The sequence below is a fragment of the Schistocerca piceifrons genome, chromosome X, assembly GCF_021461385.2.
Source record: "Schistocerca piceifrons isolate TAMUIC-IGC-003096 chromosome X, iqSchPice1.1, whole genome shotgun sequence".
Lineage (NCBI taxonomy): Eukaryota > Metazoa > Arthropoda > Insecta > Orthoptera > Acrididae > Schistocerca > Schistocerca piceifrons.
Genome location: NC_060149.1, coordinates 421,454,027 through 421,478,025, shown reverse-complemented (window position 1 = coordinate 421,478,025; position 23,999 = coordinate 421,454,027).

Here is a 23,999-nt window from a genome sequence, read left to right as displayed (position 1 = left end):
TGTGTACAAAATCATAAAATGAACTACAGATTACAAACATCAGGTTGAAGAATTCTACCTTTAAAACACTGATGTCAGTCTCCTAGCGCTAGGCTTTTTTGTTTTAATGAAATCAAACATTTATTTCCTCCTCCTCCGTTTTTGAAGAGTGTTATCCAGTGACATTTTATAACAGGTTATTTTTTAGAGTCTATCAGGATTACTGCTGTTGTTTCCATGCTTTATATTATATCCGTGTCTGCCTCATATTAATGATATATGAATAAAAATATCATTTGTGAATATTTCATTCATTGACTGTGTTTCCAAACTTGTTGATCGATTTTCTAAATACCTGCAAGTATACATGTACTATTTTAAAAATGCAATGAGAACATGATTTCACATAACTGAGCTGAAAATGTGATACGAATAATCATATTAATATTATACAACAATGTGTTTAGTAATGCTAATAATTCACGTGTAGCTTTTAGATATCATTGTCATCTACCCACAATTAATACTGAATGGAAACAATCATTTATTTGAGATATAATAAGTTTCGTGAATATCTTGTAACATATTGGTTATTGAGGCGTGATACGATTCAAACTCACTGACTAGTTTATATAAACAATGAAAATTTTTAGAATCTTGCCACCTCCCTTGTATAAATTTCAGAGGACACCAATGTTAATACATATTTGAGTGAGCGTAGGCTTCCGCAGCCGTAATCATTTTCAGCAAAACGTCTCCGGTCCGGGAACGTGACCACATCGTCATGTTTTCTAGACAAATGTTTTCGCCACTGTTCCGAGTGCCCTTCATTAGGTCGACATATTTACTACGAGACCAATACTACGTTCAGATCTTACGTAGCCTAATTTCATCCTTTCCAACTATCGCTGCATTTTACTTAAGCGATTTAAGGGTCTCGTGAAATAATTATACACTGCCTGAGAAGAAAAGAAGAAAGAAAGAAATGGAGCAACCAGAAGGGGAGGAAAAGAAATGAAATTTCACTGCATGATGTTATTTCACCCATTACAAAATTGCGGAAATTATCGTTGAGTTCTTGTAAGGTGTGTAAATTTGTTGTGTACACTTTATCCTTTATCGCTCCCCACAAAGAGAAATAGCACGAGGTTAGATCGGGACGTCAAGCGGGCCAAATATCGTAGTTGATGACTCTTGTCATGGAAGACATCGTGAATTGCATGCAAATTGGCCGTATGAGCCTTTGCCGAATCCTGTTGAAAAAATTCTGTGCTTCGTTCTCTTTCACTCACTTAATTAAATATCGATTGCAATTTGTTTCGCACATATCTTTTACTAGTGAGTGTGTAATTAAAGAAAATTGGTCCTATTATTCTGTCACCACTAACTGCACCACACTCCTGTTTTCTGATCGTGAAGGGGTGTCTCATGAAGCGGAATTAGGTGTATCGGCGTTCCAGTGCCGACAGTTTTGAGAATTAACATATCTGAATAAATGAAACCAAGCCTCATCCGAAAACAGAATGAGGTAAGAATGTATTTCACCGTCCTGCACTTGTTTCAAAACCAATTCGCAAAACCTAACCATGTGTGCGGAATCACCAGGTTTAAGCTTTTGCACTATTTTTAGTTTATAGTACCTTAGCAGGTCTTTGTACAGACGTGCAAGAAATTTGCGTTTGCTGTGAACCCGTGCAAGAGACTTCTTAAGGGAATTTTCAGAAAAATGTTCAAATGTGTATGAAATCTTATGGGATTTAACTGCTAAGGTCATCAGTCCCTAAGCTTACACTCTACTTAACCTAAATTACCCTAAGGACAAACACACACACCCATGCCCGAAAGAGGACTCGAACCTCTGCCGGGACCAGCCGCACAGTAGTACATCACTGCAGCGCGTTAGACCGCTCGGCTAAGGGGAATTTTCCAGGCGGTATGCAGTGTCATGAACACTTCCCGTTTCATGAAATTTATTCAATAATTTGTGAACTGTATCACGACTCGGAATTCGAATACCTGAAAGCTTCTGTTCAAACAATATCTGTACAATACTTGCGGACTCTGTACACGCAAACTGATCGTAAATAAACACTCGCTACCGAGTGAAGTAATTCGGTCTTACGACTGTTGCGCTCGCGGAATTCGCTGTTAAACTGTGATGTTTGTTTCACAGTGCGAATGATGCAGGCCACAAAGTCGAGTAATGCGGCATTAAAAGGGAAACGCGGGAGCCATCCGACCGGCATGCGCGGCTCCGGTAGCAGGCAAACACAGCCCCGCGCGTGCGGACATCAGACAAATTGAACATCCAGCGATAATGCTCTCTGTGTAGTGACATGGACAGGGGTGAGAGATAACAACTGAATCAACATGGTTCCCCGGATGTGAAGAAAATTTTATACCATGAGTCGACCTATCACATCTTTTACAATCTTGACACAACGTGTTCTGTGCGTTTGTACTACTGGAGAAAGATAGGAAAGAATTAAGGTTTTTCGACCCGTTAACCACGAGATTATTAGTGACGGAGCTTGCAATGGACAACGGTAGTGAAGGGAATCAGCTGCATTTCTTTTCAAAGAATCCAGCATTCGTATTATTCGGTCCAGAGGAGATTTAAACCCTGATTCTCCCAAATGCGAGTCCAGTGCTTTAACAATTGTCCCTCCTCACTCGATGTGTATCAGTGGAGCGTCAGCGCAGCTGAAATTGTAATCCGAGCGCCCAAGAAATCTGAGACCAGGGAGACGCAGATCATCATGCAGTGACGCTACATGTTGAATACAGCTATGCACACTCGGGCTAAGGGTGTTCCCGCCTGTAGTTAGGGAGACAAGGAGGAGGAAGTGCATAATAATATTACTATCTTCACAGTAAAAACTGACGTCAGAAGCGGGGTCTCGAGGCCCACGAGAAAGACAGGTCGCGGCGCGTACGTCACGAAGGTAGACCTGTACTCGCTCGCTCAGCTCAGCAGACAAAATGCCTTTCTAAACCTGTTGTTAACTCGCAGCTGGGCGTGTAAGTACTAATGAGAATAGCATCTTCCACTGGAATCTGCTATTATAAAGTCTTACTGATTAACAGTACTACAGGAAAATTTAATTCAAGATCAATACTCGATATAAATGGTATAACAGCGTGTTTATAGCATTTAGTCTCTTCTGCTCAACAGTACTCATTACATGCTGGAAGTTGTGCCTTATGCAACTGCAACTGCAAATGCAAATAATTTTAGCATGATTTTATTTTATTGTGTGCCAGTAGAGCCGTGAGAAATTATAAGTAGGCCCATGGACTTCCCATCATTATAGGACTAATAACAGTAAGATTCCATAATAGCGGATTCCAGTAGAAGATTTAGTTTTCGTTTGTACGGACACGCCTAATTACGAGTTAACAGGTGTAGAAACGTAGTTTGTCTGCTGTTTCGAGCGAGCGAGCGCAGGATTACCTTTGTGATGTACGCGACGGGGCCTGTCTCTCGTAGGCCTCGCGGCGTCTGCTGTAATGGCGATTGCTGTGCCAGGGGGGGGGGGGCGGGGGGGGGGCGGGGGGGAGGCTCGGGAGCTGCGCCTTTAGCCGTCGGCACAGGGGCCGTGCTGTCGAACGTTGAGCGTGCCGAGTTCAACGTGCTGCTGAACGCTCCAGAAACTGTGCGACTTGTGCAGACGGTACGTGGGCCCCAACGTGGCATACGCGATCGCAACGCGCTTCAGCGGCGGTTGTCAGCTGTATCTGGCTCATAAATCACACTATTTGCGAAATGGACGGGCGTAAATTTCAAACATTAGCTCTACTAAAACTTACTTTCCTCCCTTGTCCACATGCTAGTCAGGTTGTTCTGCCTGTAGTATACATATATAAAAACTTCAATATCCGTGAAAATATTATAATGCAAAAAGGAAAGTACCACGTCCAGTCAGTAAGGACATCGGCTTATAAAGGTCCTTTACAAATAGTACGATACAAATTTGCAATAGTTCTCCGCATAAGATACAAATTATTTCATCATTCTCCGATTTAGTAAAACACTAAAGTCATTCTTCAAAATGGTTCAAATGGCTCTGAGCACTATGGGACTTAACTTCTGAGGTCATCAGTCCCCTAGAACTTAGAACTACTTAAACCTAACTAACCTAAGGACGTCACACACGTCCATGCCCGAGGCAGGATTCGAACCTGTGACCGTAGCGGTCGCGTGGTTCCAGACTGTAGCGCCTAGAACCGCTCGGCCACTCCGGCCGGCTAAAGTCATTCTTACTCGATCATTGTTCCTACTCAGTAGCAGAATCTCTACAACATGTGAATTACGAAACTTAAAAGAAAAAACGGCAAAATATCTTACTGCAAGTAGTGCAAGGTATTCTGTAGATTAAGCAAAGCGAACAAACTCACTCCTCACAGAAAGAGCGCACTTATATGAGGGTTGGAACTTTAATAGTGGCAACTATTTATTTACAGCTTGTACAAAACAGATACGTGTTTCAAAGTTTTACTGACGTTCAAAGTAGTCACCATCATTGTGTATAACCCGTTCCCAGCGATGTGGAAGTCGTAGGATACTCCTGACAGTGCCAGTTCGAGCGGCGTGGTCTATTGCCCGACAGATTCGTAGCAGTTCTGAAGGGAATGCCGTGAAGTGTTTCCTTCAGTCTAGAAATTGAACTGAACTTACGATGGCTTAGGTCTGGGGAGTACACTAGGTGGTATAGCACTTAGCAGCCCCATCAGTCAAACAAATCAGTAACAGCTTATACTGTACGTGCTTGAGCATTGTCCTGCAAAATGATGGTCGGGTCCTGCAGAAAGTGTCACCACTTCTGTCTCTATGCTGTTCATTTTTGGAACACAACCTACGACCAACTTGGAGACAGAAGTGGTGACAGTTTCTGCAGGACCTGACAATCATTTTGCAGGACAATGCTCAAGCACGTACAGTATAAGCTGATACTGAGTTGTTTGACTGATTGGGCTGCTAAGTGCTATACTACTGCACTCCCCTGACCTAAGTCCTCGTAAGTTCAGCTCAATTTCTAGACTGAAGGAAACACTTCATGGCATTCGCTTCAGAACTGCTACGAATCTGTCGGGCAATAGACCACGCCGCTCGAACTGTCAACACAACTGGCACTGCTAAGAGTATCCTACGACTTCCACATCTCTGGGAACGGGTTATACACAATGATGGTGACCACTTTGAACGTCAGTAAAACTTGGAAACACGTATCTGTTTTGTACGAGCTCTAAACAAATAGTTGCCACTATTAAAGTTCCAACCCTCGTATTTACATAACATCTAATATTATAGTATATATTTCCATTAATTTAATAAGAAAGTATCAGAACATATTAAAAACGCTTAGGTTAGGAAAAAATGCTTTGAAGTTGTGAACAATCAACATATCTTTTTTCACGTCATGATAGTGTGACGCTATTCACTGCGTTAACGCGACCGTTGCGGTTGGATAAGCATACCTATCTTGTTACCATGTCCTGAAAGCTTTATTCGGAGTTACATTATTAACTGAAATTTTATTATAACAATGTGTACTAAGAACAATGCGTTTTTAATGGCTCCTCGACATACCGTTGCCTTCAAGTGGCATACTCTCATAATACGCAAGTTATAATAATTCTTTTACCACGAATATGACGTTTCTCGTCATTTTATTACAACAAATCATACATCTCGGGTTTCCGAGAGCTCCTCAGTTTTCTGATGCTCAGAAACGGCATGTATACACATGGGGTTCATTTGAAAGCAAATATGGCGCCTCACAACTCTGCATCGAAGGGAGATAGCGAACATGTGACATGTGGCGTTCTGCCATCTCATTGGTCAACGTTCAAACGCACGTTCAGAATATTTGACATGCTAGATATTACTCTGCACGTGCGGAAATACTCCTCAATGTGCTATTTCACGCTGTAACGCCAGAAACTCGGCTCAACGCTCAATGTTCGGATGCACGGTCCGTGTCCGACGGCTATTCCACGGCAGGTATGTTGGTCGCTCTGCTCGCAGCGCAGATTAGGCAGATAACGAAAATCTTTTTGTGTTGGGATTACTTTCCTTAAAACACTGTCCTTTTCTTGAGTTAATCTCGGGAGATCTCCACTAACTCGTCGAATGGATGTACTCACTTTGTTTCGAAACTGAAAAATTTAGCTCTGTAATTTCTTAAATAATCAATTTGTGAAATAACCCGTTTATATCACGATCAGCAATTAAGGGATGTACGCAGAACATCTTTTCCTGCATTTCCTGCATTTCGAAAATGCGCACAAAGCTACTAGCTCTTCTAATGAACCGATTCACTGTACAAATGTTATACACAAAAAGTAGTAAACCTGTCTCATTTGTTTATATATCTTATTTCTTAAAATATTTCTAGTGTGACTGATGTATTGGACCCATTAGTATCACTTTATGCAACAGGAGATGTACCTGTGCTATTTAGATCTAGAAATATGTTTTGAGGAAAACTTCCATAGCCCGGACAGTAAAATATGCTTTTTCTGTGGTGTAAAATTCTTGTGATTAGAACAGGCTGTGAGGCAATTTAGAATCGATAATTTCCTCGATTGCCGGCCGGGCATAGTCCAGAGGGCGCGCTATGACACGTAGTTTGAACGTGATTGTAGCGTGGAGGGGCTTGTTCTTCAGTTCCCGTCATTTACGACGCTCATAATTCCCTACACTTTTTTCCAGTTCGAGTTTCCAGTAGCCCTGAGGTGGAATGTCTCAAGTTGCTGGTCTCACCTGGATCTCACAGATAAAAGATTCGGTGTCGAAACTACCCATAGCGCTCACTCGGGCTGATAAAACTAGTTTGGGGTGAGTGGCAGCTAGCGCTTAGCAGATCAGCTGGCGCCGTGGTGCGGGAGCGGCCGTGCGCCGCCATTCCACTGGTAGGTCTACCGGCAGAACGACGTGGCGGTCGCTCTGCCACTCTTAGGTAGTAGCCATGTGCCGGAGGCTCCATTGTGTCTCATGCTTCTGTCTGGTATTTCTGCCACCAGACGTGCAGTGGCATCCCAGTGCGGTAGGGTCCTTAGGGTGTGACTGAGTAATTGCGAGAAAAAATGGTTCAAATGGCTCTGAGCACTATGGGACTTAACATCTGAGGTCATCAGTCCCCTAGACTTAGAACTACCTAAACCGAACTAACCTAAGGACATCACACACATCCATTCCTGAGACAGGATTCGAACCTGCGATCGTAGCAGCAGCGCGGTTCCGGACTGAAAATTGCGAAAAACCTGTCATAGAATGAGTTATTTGCAAGTAGGCAAACGTGTTAAGTTTTGTGTAACAGGATAGACTCTTTTGGTCAGTGAAAACAATACAAGTAAAAAAATAGTTGTAAACTTATACATCTATAGTGCAGTAGCCATATATACTGAAGAGCCAAAGAAACAGGTACACCTCAATCTTGAGGAATCGGCCAGTATTGTCTTTAGTTAAGTATGTAATTGGTTTGTAAATAATGGGTTATCACTAAATGTTAATAAGACCCAGTTTGTGCATTTCCAAGTAATGAAAAAAGTTGAGGATCAATTAAGTATTACATTGAATGGTAGTGAGTTACTACAAGTTGAGTCAACCAAGTTTCTGGGTGTACACATTGACAACAGTCTAAAATGGTCTGAACATATTTTGCACCTCCACAAAAAACTCAGCTCAGCAACATTCGCTGTTCGTATTATTTCCACTGTATGTGACCGAGACACCACAAAAACTGCTTATTTTAGTTATTTCCATGCACTATTGCTGTATGGCGTAGTTTTCTGAGGTAATCAGCCATTATCCAAAAAAAAATATTCGTTGCCCAAAAGAGAGTTATTAGGATAATGAGCGGAGTCCAGCCTAGACATTCTTGTAGGAACCTTTTCAGAAAATTAGGGATACTGACAACTGCATGCCAATATATCTACTCCCTGTTATGTTTCATTGGTAAAAATGGACAGTCGTACAAAACCAATGATTCATACCATACCCACAATACCAGGAGGAAGATGAACCTCCGTTACGGATCAAAAAACCTTACTACTGTACAAAAAGGAGTCCATTACATGAGCTGCAAGGTGTTCAATGCTCTCCCACCATCACTGAAATTACTTAGCCACGAGTTTCCCAGATTTAAACAACAGCTCAAACAGTATTTACTAGATAATTCCTTCTATTCGGTAGAAGAATATTTCAGTAGAGTTAACTGTAATTGATTTTTTCATTTACTAATTTGATGTGCTATTGTGCATTTCGATACTCACAATCACTGTTAACATTACTGTGTCTTTCATTTAGCTATTAAGATCTACCGTTTTAAATGTAATTTTTTCTATACCTATTAATGTGTATTTTGTCCTATACCAGATATCCTCTAGCAAGAGGTACTTTTATGTATTCACTTTATATTATTTGTAAAAATTCTGACACGTCCTACATCCATGCGAATGTCTCGCAGTATTTTATTTATGGGATATAAACAAATAAATAAATAAACACCTCCCTAATATCGCGTAGGGTCCCCGCGAGCACACGGACGTGCATCAGCACGACGTGGCATGGACTCGACTAATGTCTAAAGTAGTGCTGGAGGGAATCGACCCATGAATCCTGTAGGACTGTCCGTAAATCAGTAAAAGTACGAGGAGATGGTGATCTCTCTGAACAGCATGTTGCAAGGCATCCCAGAGATGCTCAATAATGTTCATGTCTGTGGAGTTTGGTGGCCATCGGAAGTGTTTTAAGTCAGAAGAGTGTTCCTGGAGCCACTCTGTAGCAATTCTCGACTTGTGGGGTGAGCATTGTCCTGCTGAAACTGCCCAAATCCGTCGGAATGCACAATCGACATGAATGCACGGAGGTGATCAGACAGGTTGCTTACGTACGTGTCGCCTGTCAGAGTCGTATCTAGAAGTATCAGAGGTCCCGTGTCATTCCAGCTACACACGCCTCATAAAAGTACAGAGCCTCCACCAGCTTGAACAGTCCCTCGCTGGCATGCAGTGTCCATGGATTCATGAGGTTGTCTCCTTAGCCGTAAACGTCCACCCGTTCGTTACAATTTGAAACATGCTTCCAGTAGTCAACAATCCAACGTCGATGTTGACGGGTCCAGGCGAGGCGTAAAGCTATGTGCCGTGCAGTTATCAAGAGTATACGAGTAGGCCTTCGTCTCCGAAAGCTCATATCGATGATGTTTCGTTGAATGGTTCGCACACTGACGCTTGTTGACGGTCCAGCATTGAAATCCGCAGCAATTTGCAGAATGGTTGCATTTCCTTCACGTTGAACGATTCTCCTCAGTCGTCATTGGTCTCGATGTTTTACCGGATTCCTGATATTCACAGTACACTCGTGAAATAGTCGCACGGGAAAATCCCCACTTCATCGTTACCTCGGAGATGCTCTGTCCCATCGCTCGTGCGCCGGCTGTAACACCAAACTCACTTAAATCTTGATAACCTGCCATTGTAGCAGTAGTAACAGGTCTAAGAACTGCGCGGGACACTTGTTGTCTTACATTGGCGTTAGCGACCACAGCGCCGTATTCTGCTTGTTTACATATCTCTGTATTGGAATACGCATGCTCTAACATTCTGCGTGGTGTCTGTTGTTCTAAGTAGTATCTCCCTACCACTTTTGCGCAACGACGCTCTGAGCGTGTTTTTTAGGGAATTGACTAGTTTGAATCTGGGACCTGTTGCTGGTAAGGAGACGCCAGACCACACATGACATGTAGAGTTCAGAAGAGTTCAGTGAGACTAGCGATGACATAACCAAATACTTAAATATTTCAGTGTCAGCTCCACTGCACCCCCTGTAAAAGAATCTTAATACTAACTAAATTTAGTGGAAGGGGTTCAAGGTTTTCCTATTTTTAGTTAGCTGGTAAAATAACGTTGAAAAAGCTGTTGAGTTTACCATTGGAAATTTTATTCTGCTCACAAAAAATTGTTTATAAATTGCACTATTGATAAAAGGAAATGTTTTAATACAGGATCATAAAAACCAACTGCGTTCAACAAAAATGTGAACGAATATTCCTTGAATGGGTTTCCAAGTTCTACAATGGATCGAAGGATGACCTATGCCATATCACATCTATAATCTAGGTTTAAATTAAGTTTCACAAAAGAGAAAACTATCGAAATGGTCTACAGTGACCCTCAATTATCTTTAATTACTTATCTAACTTGTCGTAAATTACAGTGGCTGATGTGGCTTCTCAATAATTATATAACAGAAAAATCATCGCATTTCAGATTTTAACTTACGTAGCAAATGTGAATACCATGAGCTTCAATTGATGATCGACACTAGTATTGCGTAAAAAGGGGTATGTAACAGATGAGACTTCTGCAGATCTGAGTGAAGCCTTATGTGCTCAAAAATGCGGCATTGTCGGCGTTCGTCAGGGGGCGGCGGCCGGCGCAGCTCCATACACCTCGCCGTCTCCGAAGCAACTCCTTTCTAACTTCTCCTTACTACAATTTACCGAAGTTGGTTTAAAAAAAAAAAACTATCTGGCTGTGTTTTCATCTGACCAATCACGGTCTCAATGTTAACCTTAAGCTCCGGCTACAAAAATTCAGTCTATCCAATGAGAAACGTTTTACTTTTCGTGGTGGGGCAATATTTTTAACGTTTGCAACGTAACAGAGACGCGAAAAAGGCTCACGCTAAAGCTTGTGGCTGGTGTGGCCGTTTTAGTGTTATCGTAAGCTCTATACTGTTCTTCTGGAGGGCTCTAGCTTTTAAAATGGGCTGGGGGGTGGTCCTGTCGGTTAGCTGGCGACGTGGGTGTCCGTCCCTTATCGTAGGGCCTTCTAGCTTAACACGGTTCTGCTCTCGGCTTCTGTTCTCGTTTCTCCCCTCAGAACCGCGTCTGTTTCACGGTGGGAAGGTATGACATGTATTTAGGCATTCTTGTGTTAGTCTGTGGTATTCCATTTGCTCACTCGTTACTCGTATAACTTTGGTTAATTTAATGTCACGATTTATTCGGAGCTATGTGACATGCTACTGGATTTGCTTATCATGTCAGGGTTTTCATGGAAGGTGTTGGATTTGCCTGGCACGTTACATATCACCACCCTTCGAACTTAATTTTTGCACTGAATTTAAGCAATGATTGAATCGTTGTCTAAGTCAGTCAAAAATTATTCCTTCATCTAAATTTTGTTGCCTACTGTTCAGTCACATTGTTCTGGTTTTATGCTTGTTTGTATTACTAATTTATATTTTTATATTCTTTCACATTATTCTCAAAAATATGTTTAAATAGACAAGAGAAGAATATTTTTATTCTATTACAATTATTATTTTTTAATTATTTTCTTTCTTTATTTAAGTTTGAAGTTTGTTTTTTAAGAAGTTTGTTATCGAAAGGGAGGAGTCTTTCACATCGATTTTCTTAGAAATATATTTTTTTATAAATGTAGTAATTAAGTAAAATCTATTCCTAACACATTTTCTAAATATCATGTACAAGTAAAATGTTTTTGTTTCTAGACACTCATTTCAACATTGTTACACTAACAAATAAGAATTATTTCCGAGAATTCCTTTGACAAAGAGATATACATACACAAGTATTGAGATATTATCCTAACAAATGGTACAAATGTTAAAAAAAGGGAAAACATCCAACAAGATAATTTTTTATTCTTTGTTTTTATAAGGAGAAAATAAGTAAAAGATAGTTATTCTTTTATTTTTATGAGGAGAAAATAAGTGGCATATAGTTTTAGTGTTTATTATGCCTTACTTTTGTTCTTTATATACTGTCCATTTCAGAACTAATGACTTATTTTTATCGATAGTCTATTTTTTACTTAAGTCCATAGTCAATGACTGTTATTTTGTAGTTTATTACTGTCTGGTGTGCTTAACTTATTTAGTTTTTCACACGTTTGTTTTGCACAATTTCTACATCACGTAATTTGATTTCACACATTCACACAATCCTATGAATGTTTACGCATGAGGTTGGCGAATGTTTTTGCACGAAGGTGATGGACTTGAGCGAAATGGATGTGGGCAAGTACTTGATGTACAGCTTCGTTCGTCATTCCTTATTGGCTTTGCAAGTGTGTGTTGCTGTTGTGGAGGTCCCATAATGGAATGGAGCTGTGAGTGAAGAATCTCGTGCTTTACTGGCTTTGTATGCGTGAAAGTCATCATTAAGTGTCGCTGAAAGCGGTCGTTTTTTGTAGTAATACTTCACAGACGATTGGTTTACAATAGGATAGGGATTTGGGAAGGTATGTCGTCTATTCTTCACCCATCTTCTTTCTTGGTCTCAATCTTGAGAATCTTCAGCTTCTGTTCTTCCTGCTTTTTCTCTGCTTCTTACTTGATTCTTCTCTGGGCAGGATATGGAAATATTTATTGATAACTAGTCGCTTTGAAGTTCTCCTCTTAGTAACAGTTTGATAAATTGTTTGGGCGTGTCATTTTTACTTTGTGGAAGTTTTCTTCAGTTTCATGCATCATCGTGCTGTTTAATAGTAGTATTGTGACTTTTGCACATATTTTTTTATTTGTCAGTGGTGGCTTGCCCAAGTGGTCTTCTCGTCAGGCCGTTTTTTGCTTGCTCCGCTGAGTCGGGGCATCCCAAGACCCGCTTGGCCTTCCGTGGTGTTCTGTCCCAGCAGGGTTCCGCTTAGCGGGCAGATTTACTGCCTACTTCCAATACAAGAGCCCTCTGTTGATCTCACTGTCCTTTCCCTTCTCTCGACGCTTCTGCTTTGTAGGAATCGTGTCTTGCTAATTACGTCCTTTTATTTCTTGATACTTCTCGCGTTGCAACTTGTGGGTTGTTGCATCTGGTCTTTGCTGGAGCTTTTACAATGGTTCTTACAAAAAGTTTTACTTATAATTATCTAACATATGTCTAGTACCTACATTGTTTTACGCCTTCTTAAAAAGCTTTACAAATTTTGATGCCCTTTCCATGTTACAATTCTAAGATATTTTGAGTCTTAACTTCTACAAGAATCCTCAAATTCGTTTTTTATTTTTGTGTAGTATCGTGGTGTATAGCATTTTAGTATTTCATGCTGTTAGACTATCTATGCTTTATCCCTTCACCTTAATCTATGGTACTATTGGTGTTATTTTTGTTTTTGTTTTTATTGAAACTACTTTCTTTTTCCCACCTTCCTCTCTCTTCATTCTTCTTTCTCCTGACGATCTTATCTGCAACATAATCTTGAAATATTGTGCTGATTATTTACCAGTAATAAAATTAATCTTCAAACTTTTTGATATGGCTCACATGGCGAAGTCCTAAGGTTTTGCCTGTTTTTGGGTTCATTAGTTCCACAGCATTATGATGAGCAATTCGGCTAATTATGACAGGTGCTTTGTATGCAGCGTAAAACTTATGTACACTCCTGGAAATTGAAATAAGAACACCGTGAATTCATTGTCCCAGGAAGGGGAAACTTTATTGACACATTCCTGGGGTCAGATACATCACATGATCACACTGACAGAACCACAGGCACATAGACACAGGCAACAGAGCATGCACAATGTCGGCACTAGTACAGTGTATATCCACCTTTCGCAGCAATGCAGGCCGCTATTCTCCCATGGAGACGATCGTAGAGATGCTGGATGTAGTCCTGTGGAACGGCTTGCCATGCCATTTCCACCTGGCGCCTCAGTTGGACCAGCGTTCGTGCTGGACGTGCAGACCGAGTGAGACGACGCTTCATCCAGTCCCAAACATGCTCAATGGGGGACAGATCCGGAGATCTTGCTGGCCAGGGTAGTTGACTTACACCTTCTAGAGCACGTTGGGTGGCACGGGATACATGCGGACGTGCATTGTCCTGTTGGAACAGCAAGTTCCCTTGCCGGTCTAGGAATGGTAGAACGATGGGTTCGATGACGGTTTGGATGTACCGTGCACTATTCAGTGTCCCCTCGACGATCACCAGTGGTGTACAGCCAGTGTAGGAGATCGCTCCCCACACCATGATGCCGGGTGTAGGCCCTGTGTGCCTCGGTCGTATGCAGTCCTGATTGTGGCGCTCACCTGCACGGCGCCAAACACGCATACGACCATCATTGGCACCAAGGCAGAAGCGACTCTCATCGCTGAAGACGACACGTCTCCATTCGTCCCTCCATTCACGCCTGTCGCGACACCACTGGAGGCGGGCTGCACGATGTTGGGGCGTGAGCGGAAGACGGCCTAACGGTGTGCGGGACCGTAGCCCAGCTTCATGGAGACGGTTGCGAATGGTCCTCGCCGATACCCCAGGAGCAACAGTGTCCCTAATTTGCTGGGAAGTGGCGGTGCGGTCCCCTACGGCACTGCGTAGGATCCTACGGTCTTGGCGTGCATCCGTGCGTCGCTGCGGTCCGGTCCCAGGTCGACGGGCACGTGCACCTTCCGCCGACCACTGGCGACAACATCGACGTACTGTGGAGACCTCATGCCCCACGTGTTGAGCAATTCGGCGGTACGTCCACGCGGCCTCCCGCATGCCCACTATACGCCCTCGCTCAAAGTCCGTCAACTGCACATACGGTTCACGTCCACGCTGTCGCGGCATGCTACCAGTGTTAAAGACTGCGATGGAGCTCCGTATGCCATGGCAAACTGGCTGACACTGACGGCGACGGTGCACAAATGCTGCGCAGCTAGCGCCATTCGACGGCCAACACCGCGGTTCCTGGTGTGTCCGCTGTGCCGTGCGTGTGATCATTGCTTGTACAGCCCTCTCGCAGTGTCCGGAGCAAGTATGGTGGGTCTGACACACCGGTGTCAATGTCTTCTTTTTTCCATTTCCAGGAGTGTATTTTGTGTTTCTGTTTGCTGGAGAGATGGTGTGTTTTTAGAAATACTTTCTGGCCTACTGAGAATGTTCTTTTAATTGCGTAGCTTAACAGGATTGTATAGGGTGGCACTCTAAATGGTTTGTGCTGTTTTACTTCAAACTTGCACTGAAAGTGTTTAATACTGCCAGTCTTAGGTAAAAATACCTCTGCTTTATCTCGTAAAATACCCTCTAATTCTCTTTTACTGTGTTCCGAAATACATTGAACTTCTTGCAATTTTTCGTCGATTTCATTATGAACTTCTAACATGAGTTGAGGCGATTCCCCCTTTTGTGCATACCATTCTAATTCTTCATCCTCTTTATCTCGTATCATTCTTAATTGTTTGTTTATAACTGGTATTTCTTCTAATTTTAGCTTTTGCTCAAAGAGAAGTGTGACATTCCCGAACGTTACGTTACCTTTCCCCATATCTATTATCGCTCATCTCTCATTTAAAAAATCGGCACCTATAATCAAATCTACAGTTAGTTTAGGTATAATCACGAAGTTGGCTTCGATCTTTTGACCTTGACACGAAAGAGTTAACCTTGTTTGTCTTGTAACTTCCGCAGCATTGTTTCTAATAGGACCTCTTACTTTAATCTTACGTGTTTTCAGAACTGGCAATTCCTCATTGGCATTACACTGCATGAATAAATTTTCTGAGATCGCAGTCAGTTCACTTCCGCTATCAATTACAATATTGACTGGGATATGCTTTACCATGGCCTTCACAATTGGTTGAATTTGAAAGGGTTGGTTCTGTTCTTCTTCTTCTTGCATCAACGAATCCTCCACTGAATCATACATGAATCTTTTCAGGAATTTCCCTTGTGAATTCGAACTTTCTGTAAGATAAGCTTCGACTGCTAATTCTCTCTCTTTTATTTCCTCTTCTCTATTTCTTCCTTCATTTACGCTTTCTTCAACATCCTCTACTTTTTCCTCATCCTCGTCTATCTTCTCCTTCTTCGTCGCTACTTCCACATAATCGCATCTAAATGCTCTAATTATCGCTTCACAACTTCCTTCATTGTATACGTTGGGTTGTGTGCCCACTAGTAACTTATTTTCAACTTCTGTCGACTGCGCATTATCCTCATTGAATTCGCTTTCCCTGGTCTCCATCTCAAATAGCTCTGCAATACTCATTACTTCGTCCTTTCCTCCTACATTCGTTGTGCATGCCTCTGGTAATTCATCTTCCTCGTCAGCATTCTCCCAATTAATTTCGTCCCAACACGATATTGTTATTTTCCTGTCTTCGTTTTCATCTGGTCCCTGCGGATTTGTTTCTTCCTTCTTCTCTTCTCGTGATAAGGTATTTACTTCTCCGTTCAAGGTGCTGCAATTGTCCTGGGTCGGTGCGTCATTCTCTTTGGCATGGGCGCTTAGCTGTCAATTCGAACGTTTTTTGGGGTTTGGTGGTCTTACCTCCACCTCTTCTATCTGTATTCTCTTTTCTTGTTCAGCTTGTTGATAGTGGCTTCTTTGTTGATAATGTGTCGGTCTATTGGTTCTCCAGTACCCGTTCCGGTTGTCGTTATTCCCTCAGTAATGGTTGTTGCCGTTCCTGGGTGAATTATAGTTATTGCCATATTCTCTTCTAAATCCATAACCGTTCTTTGTTGAAATCTACTGTCGTTTCTTGGTGCGAAGTTATCACGTGGTTCGTAATTATTGTTTCTTCGTACTGTGTCTTGTGGATTCCACTGCTTTTTGCTTTCGTTTTCACGTGCGCTTCGTCTTTTTCTTGCGTCATCTTCCGAAAATATGAACTCTAGTTCCCTTAGAATACCTTTAAATGCTTCGACGTCATTGCCTCCGCGATCTACTAATGATTGCTGGTATTTCAATGGTAACTTCATCGCGCATAATTTAATCAACTCTCCGTCACTGTATGGTACATCTAAGCATTGATTTTTCTTTGCCATTAATTCGAAAAATTTCACGGGACTCTTCTCTCCTGATTTTCAAGATATGGGTTCTGTAATAATTCGTACTTCACTTTGCTCTGTGCTTCGCTGGACCAATATCGTGAGAGAAACTTCTTAAATCTTCGTACGACCGGCATGTCGCTGCAACATTTTGCATGGTTTCTGCGACTGTTCCTGACATGTGTGCACATATAAAGTCTAATTTGTGTGCTGGCGTCCAGTGTTCTGGTAATCCTACTCGGAATTGATCAATAAAAGCTCGTGGATGTAATGAGTTTCCTTCTCGAAAGTGTTGAAATTTTCTGACTGTGAGGAAATGATCGTTGTCGTACTTCGTCATAGTTCCATATGAAATTCGCGATTCTTCGCCACTTTTGTTTCTGATCATTTCTCCCGTCGTTCTTTCCGGTTGTGGTAGATCCATTGGATATTGTCCACTGTAACTTTCGCGTACCCTTGCGTAGTATCGTTGGAGTGGTACGCAATAATTTTCTTCCATCGGTTGTGAACGTGTAGCTGAATGCATTGCACTGTACTCTTCGCGACCTGGCTTTCCATTGTCAGGTATTGGTTCGGTATCTTGTCTGGTTAACCTTGCTGCTTCATTGCACGATCCAAACTGTCTTGAAACATACATTTGTGGTTTCGCATGTGTTTGTGGTGCCGTTTGTTGATCATGAATTTCGAAACGTGTTTGTTGCTGTGCAGGCTGTCTGATTTCACGTATGTTACTTTCCTCCTGTGATTGGAATCGCAAATGCGTAATATCTTCGTTAATTGCTTGTTTTTCCGGTGCTGTTACAGATACGGATGTGGTTGCAGACTCAGTGCTTGTTCGATCCTGTTCACTACACTCGTCAATGGTTTGCAACAACTGTGTTCGCAATTTCTGAAATTGTCGCTTCGTTTGCGCTTCTATTTTGACTATGCGGTTATCATATTTTTTGAGCGCTGCTTTTGTGATACGTCTGTGTAACACACTGTTTTCAACAATTTCACGCGCTGTACCTGCTGCTTGTCTAGTAATTACGTTTATCTGTTTCTCTAGTTTCTTGACTTCTCCCTGGGTGTTGTTACGTAATGTTTTGATCTCGTCCTGAGTGTCACTACGCAATGTTTGTACGTCCGCTTCCACCTTGTCAATGTCTGTTCTCAATTGATTGTGACCTGTTACTAAGTTTCCTATCACTTCTCGAGATTCTTTTGCCTCGTCTTCAATATGATTTAGGTGTAACTGAGTTTCTTTTGTTTTGTTCTTTAATCTCACGCATTTGTCTCGTGATTTCTGCAATTTGGTTCGTCGTTTCTGCATTCTAAATTTTAATTTGTTTCGGAATTTCTTTATTTTGTCTTGTCATGGTTTCTTCATTAATTGTAATAATTTTGCCAGATTGGTGGGTCCTATAGCGGTTTCTTCCGACGTCCTACGCTCTGTGTTTTCGCCCAAGTGTTGATTTGCAACCGATTGCATTGAACTGTGCGGTGACACGTTTCTGCTCGAATTCCTTGTACTCTGTGGTGAGGGAGCTCTGATTACTTGTACTATGGGTTCTACGTATTCAAGACGCAAGTTAGAATCCCCATCGGCTGTCTCTCTACTTTCCTGCTCCTCTGTCGTATGCTGACTTATGTTTTCTATGCCTTGACGTACATTATCCTCGTTATGGTGCATTATCTGTCCTATTGCTCGCGATACTGCATCGTCTGTTGTACTGTCCTCTATTCTCTGTCCGTCTTCGTGCTGGGTCTCTACCTCAGTTCGGTCAGTGTCTCGATCTGCCATTGCTAATCTTTCCAAATCCCTTATTTTCTGTTTTAAAAGCAATTCACGCGCCCCGCTTCGCGTCAACATGCGCTCATACGATCTCACGCGTTTCATAAACTTTTTGCACACACGACTTGATAATCAATTCACTTACTTGTTGGGTCAGAACCAACTTGTCAACGATGTATCCGCCACCTGTGCGCTTGCATTGGAGAGAAAACTTAATTCCAACAATATTAAAATTCATAACTTAATTATGCTATTGTCTCTGCCAGAATGTCTCACTTTCCATTGAATACTTTTACTATCTATCACTGCAGCTACTGTTTTCGACTATGTATAACTTTAGGAAAAAAATTATGTTACAAAAATTTTTCAACAAGATATTTTTCTGACCTAGTTAGGCATGTGGTCGACCTTCAATCATGGTATTTTACCATCCTGGCAGGGTCGCCATTCTCTAACATTCTGCATGGCGTCTGTTGCTCTAAGTCGTATCTCCCTACCACTTTTGCGCAACGACGCTCTGAGCGTGTTTTTTGGGAATTGACTAGTTTGAACCTGGGACCTGTTGCTGGTAAGGAGACGCCAGACCACACATGACATGTAGAGTTCAGAAGAGTTCAGTGAGACTAGCGATGACATAACCCAATACTTAATTATTTCAGTGTCAGCTCCACTGCACCCCCTGTAAAAGAACCTTAATACTAACTAAATTTAGTGGAAGGGGTTCAAGGCTTTCCTATTTTTAGTTAGCTGGTAAAATAACGTCGAAAAAGCAGTTAAGTTTACCATTGGAAATTTTATTCTACTCACAAAACATTGTTTATAAATTGTACTATTGATAAAAGGAAATGTTTTAATACAGGATCACAAAAACCAACTGCGTTCAACAAAAATGTGAACGAATATTCCCTGAATGGGTTTCCAAGTTCTACAATGGATCGAAGGATGACCTATGCCATATCACATCTATAATCTAGGTTTAAATTAAGTTTCACAAAAGAGAAAACTATCGAAATGGTCTACAGTGACCCTCAATTATCTTTAATTACTTATCTAACTTGTCGTAAATTACAGTGGCTGATGTGGCTTCTCAATAATTATATAACAGAAAAATCATCGCATTTCAGATTTTAACTTACGTAGCAAATGTGAATACCATGAGCTTCAATTGATAATCGACACTAGTATTACGTAAAAAGGGGATGTAACAGATGAGACTTCTGCAGTTCTAAGTGAAGCCTTATGCGCTCAAAAATGCGGCATTGTCGGTGTTCGTCAGGGGGCGGCGGCCGGCGCAGCTCCATACACCTCGCCGTCTCCGAAGCAACTACTTTCTAACTTCTCCTTACTACAATTTACCGAAGTTGGTTTAAAAAAAAAAAAACTATCTGGCTGTGTTTTCATCTAACCAATCACGGTCTCAATGTTAACCTTAAGCTCCGGCTACAAAAATTCTGTCTATCCAATGAGAAACGTTTTACTTTTCGTGGTGGAGCAATGTTTCTAATGTTTGCAACGTAACAGAGACGCGAAAAAGTCTCACGCTAAAACTTGCAGCTGGTGTGGCCCTTTTGGTGTTATCGTAAGATCTATACTGTTCTTCTGGAGGGCTCTATCTTTTAACATGGGCTGGGGGTGGTCCTGTCGGTTACTTTTCGTGGTGGGGCAATATTTTTAACGTTTGCAACGTAACAGAGACGCGAAAAAGGATCACGCTAAAGCTTGCGGCTGGTGTGGCCCTTTTAGTGTTATCGTAAGATCTATACTGTTCTTCTGGAGGGCTCTAGCTTTTAAAATGGGCTGGGGGGTGGTCCTGTCGGTTAGCTGGCGACGTGGGTGTCCGTCCCTTATCGTAGGGCCTTCTAGCTTAACACGGTTCTGCTCTCGGCTTCTGTTCTCGTTTCTACCCTCAGAACCGCGTCTGTTTCACGGTGGGAAGGTATGACATGTATTTTGGCATTCTTGTGTTAGTCTGTGATATTCCATTTGCTCACTCATTACTCGTATTACTTTGGCTAATTTAATGTCACGATTTATTCGGAGCTAAGTGACGTGCTACTGGATTTGCTTATCATGTCAGGGTTTTCATGGAAGGTGTTGGATTTGCCTGACACCTTACAGTGCCTATACAAGTTTCTTTGTCCCTTCAGTGTTTATCGTTGTGTAGCACATAGTTCAGGAGATACGACGTCATAAACATTAAACAGCGGGGAAATGAAATCGCAGGGCAAAATTCGCTAGACATATAGGTGAAATATGTGTACAAATACGCGTCAAATATGTTACATGAGTGTGAAAAATATTTGACATGTGCGAAAGCGAGCAAAGCCGTGGGTATCAAGCTCATCCTAAACGATTTCAGTTAAATTGGGTACACATATTAGTTACAGTCTGGAAAGAAATAATGTAGGGGTAAGAACCACTAGACAACTAGCTTCGCACTTAGTTGACTGATGTAACGTGGAGAGAGAACGGAGTGCGAGGAGATGGGCAGACAGCGAGGTGGAAGGAGCAGATAGGCACAACCAGAAGGAGGAGGGGGAAATGCACAGAGATAAGCGAGAGGGAAATGGACAGTGAGAGGGGTGAGAAGAAGATGCACAGGAAAGGAAAGAGGAGTAGACAGGGGGAGGAAGATACAGCCATAGAGATGTGGGAGGAGGAGATGAATAGACAGAGTGGAAGGAGGAAATGAGATGGACACAAAAAGGAAAGGGAGGAGATGAACACGGAGAGGGAAGGAGGAGATGGAATTAGAGGGGGAGGAGGAGCAGTTGGACAGAGAGGGGATGAGCAGACTGACAGAGTGAGGGGGGAACAGGATGAGAGGAACAGAGAGAGAGGCAGGAGGAGATGGACAGAGAGTGGGGTGGAGGAGGAGGGCAGAGAAAGAGGGTGGTGGAGATGGATAGCGAGAAGGAGGGGTGGAGTTGATGGACAGGAGGAGAATAGATGGATAGAGAGAGGAGGGAGGAGAGGTGGATATAGAGAGAGAGTGCAAGAGGGAGATGGACAGAGAGAGGGGGCAAGAGGAGGTGGACGGAGAGAGGAGGAAGGAGGAGATGAGCTAATAGAAGACTGGAATAATAAATACCCATGCATTGATAGGTTTCTCAGCAAGTTACCCTATACGAGCACCGCATATTTAGTGAGCAGCGACAGGAGAGTCTAGTAGTTTAGACTGCCAGTCCTACATCATGGCCTTCAGAACCTCTTTCAACTGGTCAGGCGACCAAGTGCTTTGTCGTGGACATCCTCCGTATGTTGACGCACATCAAGTGAATGTCACAAGGAGTGGCCAATCGCACGAAGTTGAGTGAGTAAAGCGAGATAGAAAGAGAGAGACCGCCCAATAAGGGAAACCAGAATTACAAAATAATTTATACGAGATATTTGTATGGTGTGAAAAGTGGCAATTGACGCTGAAAAATAAAAAGTCTGGGGTCCTCTACATGAGTAATAAAAAATTACCTGTTAAATTTCGGTTACACAATAAATAATAGAAATTTAGAGGTTGTCGATTCGGCTAAATACGTATGGACTACAATTACGAATAACATAACTTGGAACCACCACATACAAAATGTGAGGATGGTGAGGCAAAGACTGCGTTTTATTGACAGAACACTTAGAAGACGCAACAGATCTACTAAAGAGACTGCCTACACAACGCTTGTTCGTCCTCCACTAGAGTATCGTTGCACAGTATGGGATCCGAACCATGTAGGATTGACGGAGGATATCGAAAAGAAGGGCAGCTCTATTTCTACTATCGCGAATACGATATGCGAGCTGTTGTGGCAATCATTAGTTTCTCCTCCGAATGCGAAAATATTTTGCTGAGTCCCGTTTACGTATGGAGATTGTAATAAAATAAGAGAAATTATAACGAACGGAATGAATGTAGTGTTTATTTTTCTTACTTGCTAACGGCAGACAAATCATCTAAGAGTGGTTCTACGAACCCTCTTCCATGCACTTGGATGTGAATTGCAGGGTAGTGATGTAGATGTAGAAAACTGATTTTCACGAACGAGAGTGGAAACTGTGCTGGCGTAAGCTGGCGCCAGCACACCATGCGGCACAGAGGTTTCAATAAGAGCTACAGAGGCCAAAAACAGACTCGCAGGAAACGTGCCGCTGACGCCCTCTCGGTCGCCAGTATTTAGGATCGCCGCCGCCCACCGGAGGGCCTGCCATTCCAAGTCGTGCACGCAGAGACAGCGGACGTTGTTGTCACAGCGTTCGCCCGCCTTTGTGCAGTGACGATTAGGAAGATTTCAGACCGCCGCGCCGCTCCTGTATCGAGCAGGCTGCCTCTGACGCTCGGAGCTTGTGTACCTTATCGCCGCTAAGTCAGTATTATGCATACGGGCTAGCCGGAAGCTAGGGCGTTAGATAGGGAATATGGAGTACCAGGGTAAACCCGCGCACTCCGAGGCAAAGGCAGATTTTCTCGCCATAGACAAGCCAACCTAATCTTGCTCAACCTAATCTTGCTGGGATAGCAACAGCACTGCCACCGTGGCGTCCCACGGTACTACCATGGCCGAAGGGGCCTCAACGCCCCTATCATTGTCACCAACATCATCATCATCTACGTCACTCATACAACATGTAGAACAGAATCTAGGAACAGGCTATCACAACACAAACATGGTACCGGCTATCAAATCAACATCAGGGAAACGCAAGGCAACCAATGAAAACCAGACGAAGACTGAGACAACCAGCAACAAAAAGAAAACTCAGGAAACAACCTAAGACGCCAGCCCCAACCCCGAAGACGAAAATGACGAACAAATGGAGTATGAAGTTCCATCTCCAACAAGTTTGATCCACTCCCAGACAACGACGAGGGCAATTCCCGCGCAGGTGAAAATCAGCAGCCGGCCGGAGTGGCCGTGCGGTTCTAGGCGCTACAGTCTGGAGCCGAGCGACCGCTACGGTCACAGGTTCGAATCCTGCCTTGGGCATGGATGTGTGTGATGTCCTTAGGTTAGTTAGGTTTAATTAGCTCTAAGTTCTAGGCGACTGATGACCTCAGAAGTTAAGTCGCATAGTGCTCAGAGCCATTTGAACCATTTGAAAATCAGCAATCTACAAAAAACATAGAGATTGTGCATACCGCCGATAGTGATCAAGGACACTTCCCAATACCTAGACGTAGTAAAAGCACTCCGCACAAAACTTAGAGGGATCCTCAAAACGAGAAGTCAAAGCGATGGTGTCACTTAACAATGTTCACACCCAGATGACTTCCTAGCTTCCAAGCAATATTTGAAAGAGAACAATACACAATACTACACACATGATAAGCACACCTTCAAGCCACTGAAGGTGGTAATCAAACGACTGTTACCAACCATGGATCCCAAACTCATCCACAGGGTCCTCCTACAACACAACCTACCAGTCACCAAAGACGAGCACATGATGCCAATCGACAAGAAAACGCAGA